We start from the raw sequence: 10629 nt of genomic DNA, 5'->3' as shown, positions 1-10629 counted from the left end.
CAATATATTTAGTCATAGTTTTAGTCATCATAGCTGTGGTTTTCGTCAGTGGAAAAAGTCTACGAAATGATGTCTTAGTCTACGAAATGAACACTGGCTTGCAGGACCTCCATTGCAATGTGAGTGACTTTATTTTATACTGTGAAATCAATGAGTTTTGATGTTTTGTTTTGTGTGTGTGTGTGTGTTTCCTTTAGCCGTTGTTCATGTACGTCGCACTGCAGGCGGTTCATGCTCCGCTACAGGTTCCAGCACGCTACGTGGCTCCTTACAGCTTCATAAAGGACCCACACCGCCGGTAGGACTGTCACTGCTATCATCAACCCATCCAATCCGGGCGGGAACGCATCTTTGTCATTTTAGATATGAGCTATAACCATTATTTTATACCTTGGCTATTTTTTCCCTCTTTTTTTTCCCCCTCTTTTTCTTTGCTCTTCCTCATGGAACTACTTGTGGATTACACCAGTGTCAGTCTACTTTATGTGGATTATGCGGTCGACACGCACTGACATTTTGCAACTTAATCCCACGTATAACGCACTGACTTTTTTGTCTTTTATTGTGCTTTTCTTTTTCTCTAAGCACCTTAACCGACGTCCATAAGTATATCATGCACAGTATACATAGCTGCTATGCTCACGGACCTTTTCATATCTTATCTCAGGTAGCCTACTAGTGTAAATATGTAGGTCATTTTTATTTTTTTATTTTTTATCCTTTCCCACTTGCCCCCCCCCCCTCTTCTTCCTCCCCCTCTTCTTTCAATGGAAATAAGAAATAACGTTACGATGGGAACAATGTAGGAAAACGTATTTCACCCACTTTTTTACACCTGTGATGTGACAATAAACCTGATTCTGTTTCTGAAATAGCAGATATACAAGCTCATACAAGCTTGTAGATTAGCTGCTTTTGTGCAAATCTTTGAATACATATATATATATTTTTAAACAACATTTTTTAACTAAAATCTTTGCTTCTGGAGGACCCCTGGAACAAAATATTTTACAAATGTTCGCTTTAAAAAAATATATATATTCAAAGATTTGCGCACATGTTCACGTTTTTGCAAAAATAGCAGATCTACAAGTTCACGCGCTATGAGCTTGTATATCTGCTATTTTTGAATAGCCAAAGACATCTAAAAGGACATTAGTTGTACGTTATGTTAACCCATTAAGACCTGGAACTAGGGCTTTCACGACTAGAGATTTTTACAGGTCGACTAATTTGACCCAGTGGTAGTCGACTAGTCGACTAGTCGAAATTTAAATTAAAAAAAAAAATACAAAAAAAAAAAAAATGTTTTGGGTGGCACTGTTTTAATACCATCCTACTACTATATTACTATTATTATTATCCTCCTGCCCTTATTTTTATGGCGTTTTAAGGGAAGCGCTTCTGGCACAGCAGCACAGCACCACAGCAGCGTCTCCAAGGATCCCCATTGCCCAATAATAGGCTTTTATTGGGCATGCTTTTGACCCCCTTTTGATAAAAAATAAAGTCAGGAGGATAATAATAATAGTAAAATGGGCCATTACTATAGCATTAAAAATAAAATAAAAAATAAAAAATAATAAAAGTTGTTTTTTTTTTTCAACTATTCGACTAGTACCAACAAGGTTGACTAGTGGTTATACTAGTCGACTAGTCGACTAGTTGGTGAAAGCCCTACCTGGAACTGTGTCATTTTTAGATTTGAGCTAAAAAGCATTAATTTACACTTTGGGCTATTCAAAAATAGCAGATATACAAGCTCATAGCACGGCACCGAGTGCCGCGCTATGAGCTTGTAGATCTGCTATTTTTGAAAAATCGTGAAAATGTGTGCAAATCTTTGAATATATATATATTTTTAAAGCAAACAGTTTTTAACTCAAATCTTGGCTTCTGGGGGGTCCCTGGAACAAGATATTTTGATGGGGGTCCGCAGCCAAATACATATAATGTTGGGGGTCCTTGACATGAAAAAGATTGAGCACCACTGATATAGAAACATACGTTTTTCAGAATACTGTTGAGATTTAGGAGACATGTAGAATCGGCTTCAGGTCTCAATGGGTTAATATACAGTATATTTATGTTTTATCTTAGGCAGTATGCCGGCATGGTGAGTGCTATGGACGACAGTGTCCTGATGGAGACAGGACTCTGGAACAACACTATACTGGTCTTCTCTACAGGTACACTTTTAGCTTCCTTATTTTGGGCAGACGAAATATTTCAAAAACCTTCCAGATTTTTTTTAAATAGCAAAGATAGCTGAGCCTGAGGTTAACACATTGTGTGCCAGAGGTTTATTGAAATAGGGTACATCTAGTGGCAGCATATCTTCATCCACTTACGTTGATATGTTTCGTGCTGTAGAAACCCCGACGCGGAAGTGCATGTAAACAGAGCGTGCGTGCGAGACGGCGGAGGGTCCCCACTAACGCCTGGAACAATAATATTTCTAACGCGATCCTCCATTGCAGAGTGATCGCCGATCGAAAACGTCTCACTTCCACCACGTTAAAAAGAAATGGAGATATTAAGCTTTTAGTCAAGGAGTTAACATTGGAGCAGCCGACCGGAAGCATTTTTGACATGGATCCACATCCGGCCTCTCCTTCTTAGAGACTCCTTGGATGATCCCAAAGTTTCGTTAGAGCGCCCCACGTGGGAAAAATATATTTAAAAAAAAATGTGCCCAAAACGGTCCGGATCTTTTATGGCACATAACGCACAGCTTCTCAAAAACGGTCCGGACCGTTTATGGCACTCAATGTGTTAAGTGGTTAAGCGTCATTCTGGACCAGCCCATCCCACTGAGCATTTTTCGGTCTAATAGACGTATAAAACACGTCTAAATGGCCCCTATACGGCTAGGCTAAAACAGGTTTATAATTGGTCTACTGGTGAAAGTTTTTTAGCGGTATAGGCTTAGCCTAGCCGTTTAAAAGACGTCTATTCAACGTCTATATATATACCTCTTAGACGTCTAAATAACAGCTAATATACGTCTAAAGCAATCAAATTTATACCCCATAGACGTTATTTAGACGTCATTTAAACGTCTATTTAATTATAAGGATATGAATACTTATAATTAAATCCAGACGTTTAAATAACATCTAAACTTAGCATTACATAAGACTACCTTTACAAGACATATATTCATTTAAAAGCCTCAATATTTAATGCAGATCCAGCTTCTCTATTTAAAAAAAAAATACTAAAGGCAACAAATTTAACCTGTTATCCTTACCTTGATAAATGTGGTAATGTAGTCCCAGGATGTTCTGACAATGTATTTACATTGTTATCTTTATGGATATTTTAAACAGCTTTGAGTGTAACACTAATGTCATTTGTACTGTACAACAGGATATAAATAAATGTATTTATGTTAAGATTGATCTACTTTGAACAGAACTATCCCTCAACTATATTTCAATCACAACATGTTTCAACAATTTTTCAACTCATATTGAGTGAAACAATGGAGGTGCAGGTAAGAGTCAAGAACCAAACCAAATATAACAATTTGTTGAACTTTACTATACTTTGCTATAGACAAGCACACACACACACACACACACACACACACACACACACACACACACACACACACACACACACACACACACACACACACACACACACACACACACACATATATATTTAACTATCATACACATGATCCCTCCCCACACACTCAGTTTATTACACACACTCTGCATCTGCGTACATAGCAGGCAAGCAGCAGCCAGCTTCCCAAATGCACTTTGCCCAAAACTGTGAAAACATGCTGTGCTCTGAAATTGAATTAGAACGGCCTTAAGTTTTAGATAGGATTTAGAAACACGGCGGTATGTGTGTCTTCTGGGAGATAAAGCAAACATAACTTGTAAGGACCATCTTAAGTTAATGCCTTTGAACACTGCTTCCAGGGACAAATCAAAGGCATTCTTCTTCTCACCATACCAACTGATATTATCACTATCAATCCTCACAGGTTGATCAATTCTTGAAAGTGGCCAAAGAGCACAGAGATTGTGAACCGAAACAAAGCAAAAACTGCATTCCAAAGCAGTGACCTGGCTTAAAAATCTTGAAAATGATTGATCAGGAGAATAAAAGTGTGACAGCAACATTATGAAATGGCTTGCAGCAACAAATAAACACACAAGGCTAGGAACATGCATGCATGACACACACACACACACACACACACACACACACACACACACACACACACACACACACACACACACACACAAATATGCAGGATTATGGTGGTATGGTGCAGACTTCAAATTTCCATGGGGTGAGTAATCGATAGTCATTTTGGGGTCCTTGGGGTCCTTGTCCTTGGCCTCTTGTACCCCCCCCCCCCCCCCCCCCCCCCGCCACTTTGAGCTGGCGCCTGCTTGAAGTGGTCGGCCATTGATGCGCTGACCTGGCCCTCCGTTGCCTCTGTGAAATTCTCCCGAACAGCTTCTGCAATCAAAACAATGACAAATATCTACTCTCAGACTTGACAGTAGCCATTACAGAGATTGCCACATATAGTCCAGACAAATTATCATTTGTTAATGTATGTCATCATGTCAGTCACACATTTATAACATGAAGAAGCATCAACAAAGAACTAGTACAGACAATTGTTCTATTTACCCTGGATGAGGGAAAAGAAGTTTGTACTCTTGAACGCCCTCTTGTTCTGCTGCCCACCACCGGACATATTGTATTTTTGCATCAGGCCATTGGTGAAAAGTCTGAAACAGATTTTTTTTAAAGCAGAAGCAGATACATTCTCAACAGCATGCGCTAGCAGCTTGTAATGAAGACAATGTATATGGAACAGCAATAATACACTTTATTTCAAATTATTTTAAAACCTTAAAATACTTCCATTCTTACTTTTCTCGGGCATAGGGTAGTCGTACACCTTCTTCTTTGCTGTTAAATTATAGAATGAAACAATAAATGTTTTATTAAAGGTTGAGAGTCTGGTGTGGCTGGCTATGTGATGCTGCTTTACTTTTGGCTTGTCAATACATAAAATGAATTGTTTTCCAAGATCAAAATCTTCCTCTCTCCCCCCCAGTAAGATCACTGCCAAACTTGATAAAAATGTACCTTTTGTAATCCTGGGACTTTTTGGCCCTCTACTTCCAACACGCTTTCCTGATGGTGAAAGACAATCCAATTACACTTCATACTTGCGACATCACTATTTAAGATTACTGCTATAGTCAATCTGTACCTTGTGGGGTCTGGCCATTTCTGAAGACTGACGGTCTATTTTGCCTAGGTGGGCTAGGAGTCTCTGTTGCGAGAGGGCTAGGAGTCTATGTTGGGGGAGGGGGTAAAGGAACTAACTCACCTTACAAAGTCACCAGTTACACTGTATATCACTGTGAAACTAAATACTTTTTTACCTTGTGGAGTCCTTTGCCTTGGACTCCTTCGACTTGGAGTGCGATGCCCTGTTGAGGGCAAAACAAATCAAATTGCACATCCTAATTACACCATCGTCATCACTGTTACAGCAAATACAAATCTATCTTTGATAGTCCTGTTTTTTTGATTGAAACTATAGCCACGGTCCACTGGGGTGGAAAACAATTAAATTATACATCCAAATTAAATCATTGCTATGCCATCTCAAAATCTGTCAGCCTTGCCATCTACACTTACAGTTTGATCTCTGTGAGAGAACATCCCTGGCTAGTCTAGTAAGCCGGCTGTTGCTGTCATCTGCAAAAAAAAAAAAAGTATTAATGTTACAGCTTTCACATACAGATCTATTATATGATCAAATAAAATGTAAACATTTTTCTCTGTACTGCGAATATCATCTGTTGATGAGGAAAACTTCAGTCGCCGACTGCACAATCACCCTTGTGATCACCTCTGTACTCAGAACACCTACCTTGTGGGGTTCCAGCTCTTCCACCTCCACGTTTAACTGTTTTTTTTTGGGGGGGGGGGGGCAATTAAATGTCTTATTTACACAGTCAACATTGTGATCACTGCTATAATCTTTCAAACTTACCTTGTGGGGTCCTGGCCTTGGTCTGCACTGGACTGCGTCGAACTGTTTAGGGGGCACACAGTAGTATGGGTGTAAGTATATATTACTTACACCCAGACCTTCTCTGGTGCGGACCGGAGTCTTGTCAGTATCCACTGTTGGGGGTGGGGGATAGTAATTTTTTTTTTTTTACAAACTTACACCGGCACCATTGTGACCATTGCTATATGTATCAAAATGTATACCTTGTGTCCTGCCTCTGATTTTCACTGGTGCCCGGACCAGTGGTGTGTGCCTTGGATTATCTGCTGGGAGAGAAATTACACCATTAGTCATGTATGATATGTTTTACAGCCGGGTAAAGAACTAACAAATCAAGTAAAAACTGAAATCACTGACATATAAAACATTAACCATTCCATTTAGGTACCTTGTGGACTTCTTCCTCTCCTGCACAACACAGGTGGTCATGGCCTAATATAGAAAACATAGTGGAGAACATAAAAATATTTGAGATTCTATTTGCACATAAATACTTATACATGCTGAAATTTACAGCTACAATATCTAATCACCATTCGGGCTTAAGGGGTATGGTTTGAAATCAATTAACATAAAATTGAAGTATATACCTGGTGTGGAGCTGTGGCGAGGCGCCGTCAGCACAGTTTTTGGAGTGAGCATTGATTCACCTGGGAAGGATAATTATTGCAGATGTTGATAGATTGCTATATCATTTTACAAACACCTTAGGCTCAGATTACACATTCGAATAAACACACACGGACAACTTTGAGATCTCAGTATTTGACTTGCCGGACAAGGAGATGTGCTGACAGAAGTCTAATCACAACTGGCGCGCACACCGACCCACACAAGCTTTTATTACAACATAGAAGCAAGGCGGTACTTAGAAAGTACCTAAAGTAATAAGTACAAAAAGTAATCCGTACCAGAGTAGTTGAGCTACTTGAACATTGAAATAGGCACACAGAGAGGAGAGAGAAACAAGAGGAGATACAGCCCTGTTGTTCCTCTGAGGAATGTCAACACATAACTCAGTGAGAGACTTGCAGTCATAATATGTCTCTTAGTATCAGAGCTTTTACCCCTTCTGTCCAGTCCTCCAGTCCTGCATAGAAATGACTACTCATATATCAATTAAATGAACACATTAATATAAGAGAGAAGTATAAAAACACACATTAACTTCAAGTATTATATGTACACATGATTCCTGGAAAATAGGACCGTTCATTCCCACCTGTTGTTCAATTAATATATATATTCCTAAATATCAGTCACATTTCACTTGCTTTCACATTTTCAAAATGGACATCATATCAGGCACTTTAGTAATCAAACCAACAAAACAAAAACTTCTTGCCTCCTCGCACAGTGGCCTTGGCTCTAAATCATTTATTCTGCGTCATCTTTGTCATGCAGGGCTCGAAGTGATATTATATCGTCATCCTTGAAATCCCTATCACTCAAAGCAACCGCAGCATATGTTTGAATAAACGCACCAGCAACCATACGTTGCACTACGGTTTTGAGGCAGGGAACAGCACAGACACATAGAACGCAGAACAGCAGCATAGCACAAAGAAGCATAGTAGCCTACCGAGTTTACACAGAGCTTGAATCCACCCTCCCCCCATTAGCCACGAGAACCATCCATTTTCAGAATGAAAATCACCATCTATAGCTTTCTGGAGTACTCAGAGGTGGTGCATAGCATCAGTAGCATTCTTAGAATTCATGTCATCTGAGATGTGAGTGCGACAGGTAATGTTCAATTTCAAAAGTACACAAGTTCCGCCACTTGCAGCGGTCAACAAGTCGAGGGTCCATCTATTTTGAAGGGTCATTAAACGTAGCTGGCTTATCTCACGGTTCTGAACAGCATTAGGATATGGCTTCGCAGAGATAATGTACGTGGGGTCTAAGATTCAAACTAACGAGCACACCCCTGCCCAATCTGCAGGTAGCTTTAAGTGTGCCTTCATTCCGCACAGCCAGAATACATTATCTAACGGGTATGTTCCATTCTTAGCGATCATAGACGCATCACTCACACATTCACATCGGTTAGCTGTAATATTGCCTTTCTTGTCCATTTCTACCCATGGGAACGTTTTACCATTGAGATTGTATTCTTCACAGCCAGCATACTTTACAGTGGTGTTCATTGATCTGACCCATATAGACAGAACTGGAGCATAACATGTGGGAAACACCACATTTGGATTCAGATGGACATACGGACGTATAAGTGTACTTGTCATTTGTATTCGAACTCACTGTAGGTTTCACACGGCAGATAGCTTCTATCACGCATATTGATTACAGTATCATTTAGCCAAGGCACACTGGTGAGAAGCAACTCGAGACATTGATATTCACGAACAGTCAGTGGAACAACAGCATGGAGAGTAGGGTGTGTAGCAGACGTGGGCATGTGTGTACAGACATAACAATCATCATTAGCATTAGCTTTGGCGATTCCCTGAGCATGGTGTACCAGGAATTAAGGTGTAGTCGATGAGAAACCTTTTTTTTGTCAGCATTCCTCCTTGTCCTGCGAGTCAATTTAATAATAGAAATACATGATAGAAAAAAATATACATGGAAAATATAATAATACAAACCACAACCGAAGTCCACTGGTGCTTCAATGTTCTTTCTAAGTGCAACAAGGATTTGTGAGTGGGGGTAAGAAATCTTCTTCCAACCTTAGATCTGACCCAGCTCTAAACGCTAGGCCCCATCTTTCCGCTGGTGCTACCTCATCGCTTAATGTTCGACAGTGTCCGCACCAGGTTGTGTGACTTCTGTGGATTCACGTAGCACGTTCCTTGATCTTTATGGCAGTTGGCGTGGCAACCAGGACCTTGTAGGGACCATCGCACCTCGGAGTATTCCTTGATGGCTTTTAGCAGGACGAGGTCACCAGGCTCCAATCCTGATTGTACCTGCGGAGAGAGAGGAATTCTGACAGATTATTGGCACTTTGACAAGAGACCAATCAGCCAGCTTTTCCCTCATCTACATCTTGTACTTCCTGAATTACGTTCGCTTCCTTGATTGGGAGTCTAAACTCTTTTACCATTAACAATTTCAAAAGGATTTGGGCCCTGTAATTTCTTCAACCTCAATTTTACAGTGTCATTCAACTTCTCACTAAACAACAATTGTCATGCAAACTGTTTAGTATAATTTTTATTTTTGAAAATTGTAAGTGTTAATTTGTTGGTGTGGAAATGCTGCTTAATAGGTGTACCTTGGTGTACCTTCCCTCCTGTTTAGCCATGACCATACATGGTCATGTCTAATTATACTTCAATTAATTAAGAACAGCACCATCACGGAGCCACTATAATGATTAACAAAATATCTTACTTCAAATATAAGTCTTAAAACTACTTCAAACACTTTCAATTCAATAATAACTATTCACTTATACAATGCTTGCAAACTTCTTATCACGTACAAAACTAAGTGAGAAATGGGGCCTGAGAGACTGTAGGCAGTCATAACAAATGAAAGATAAGTCTCATGGGAACAAATGTTTCGCTTCCTTGATAGTTAACACTTGCATAGGGGCATTGTTTCCCTTTCCTTCTCATTTTACTTGTCCCAGTTACTTAGTTACTTAAGTAAATATACCAGCTGAACTTGAGTAGAAATACTCATTTAGTGCAAGAGTGACGGGCCCATGTGCACCGTATCTATATGGAATGCACTACTTAGCCAGTGGGGCTCGTAAATTTAGGTACCCCCACTCTAAGTGCTTTAACACATTCCTCACGTGTAGAGGATGCAGCATAAGTGATGACCTGAGACGAAACTAGGGGAGTGATTATTATTTACTTCAAATAATACTTAAGGTTACATCTTTATCAGACAATTACTATAATGATAACATCACACTTGTGCAATATTTAACTTCTTCATCATTAAATATTTCTGAAAATCAACAACTGATCTGCAGCTTGTAGATTTCGCTTAAGTCTTTTAAATACTATTATGGTGGTGTAAGTCAACACTACAAACGTCATGGCTTTATTATATTCACTTATTTAGCAGCTAGTTAAGACACACATGTCACTTACAAAAATAGAACTATCTTGGCCTGTCATTTACTCTATTTTAGACCTATGATAATCAAAAACAAAAATTGATTGAATATAGTTTTAATAAAACTGCTCCCTTATCTTCCCAAAGCTTGTGAGCTACTCCAGGCATAATGGAGTGGTCAATGAATCTGCAGCTTCATTGGCCACATCCATGATGATCCAGAAAACCGCACACAAACCTTGGGCTACACAGTAACATGTGATACTCAACTGAGGTACTGTAACAATGTACTTAATAACCATTAAGTGACGGCCTGTGCTACCTTGATCGAGGCGTCTAGAGTAAACACCTAAAGGCCTTAATTTAGTGCAGAACAGAAATCATAAAAACATCTTTAACATCATGTGTCCAGGGGGGGGGTACTTGTACATCAAACCTCGCTCACACTAAGGAAACAGGAGATAGGCTCCTCCCCTATGGGCCTCATACTGTTGCTGGGCAAGGCTTACTTAACTATGTAG

The 10629-nt window shown here is 39.7% G+C and overlaps 1 long non-coding RNA gene across 1 annotated transcript; it reads right to left on the bottom strand.

Moving 5' to 3' along the window:
- Positions 1–4911: 4911 nt before the first annotated feature.
- Positions 4912–6147, bottom strand: LOC311038297. The gene is made up of 6 exons (XR_014600046.1): positions 6050–6147; positions 5927–5962; positions 5692–5751; positions 5258–5480; positions 5131–5178; positions 4912–4950 (listed from the first exon to the last, which is right to left on the bottom strand). It is a non-coding gene; the product is annotated as an uncharacterized lncRNA (long non-coding RNA).
- Between the last annotated feature and the right edge of the window lie 4482 nt (positions 6148–10629).

Source organism: Gymnoscopelus microlampas, assembly GCF_963454915.1.
Source record: "Gymnoscopelus microlampas genome assembly, chromosome: 21".
Taxonomy (NCBI): Eukaryota; Metazoa; Chordata; class Actinopteri; order Myctophiformes; family Myctophidae; genus Gymnoscopelus; species Gymnoscopelus microlampas.
Note: the sequence above shows the minus strand (reverse complement) of the source record. Positions and strands in the feature narration are given on the sequence as shown.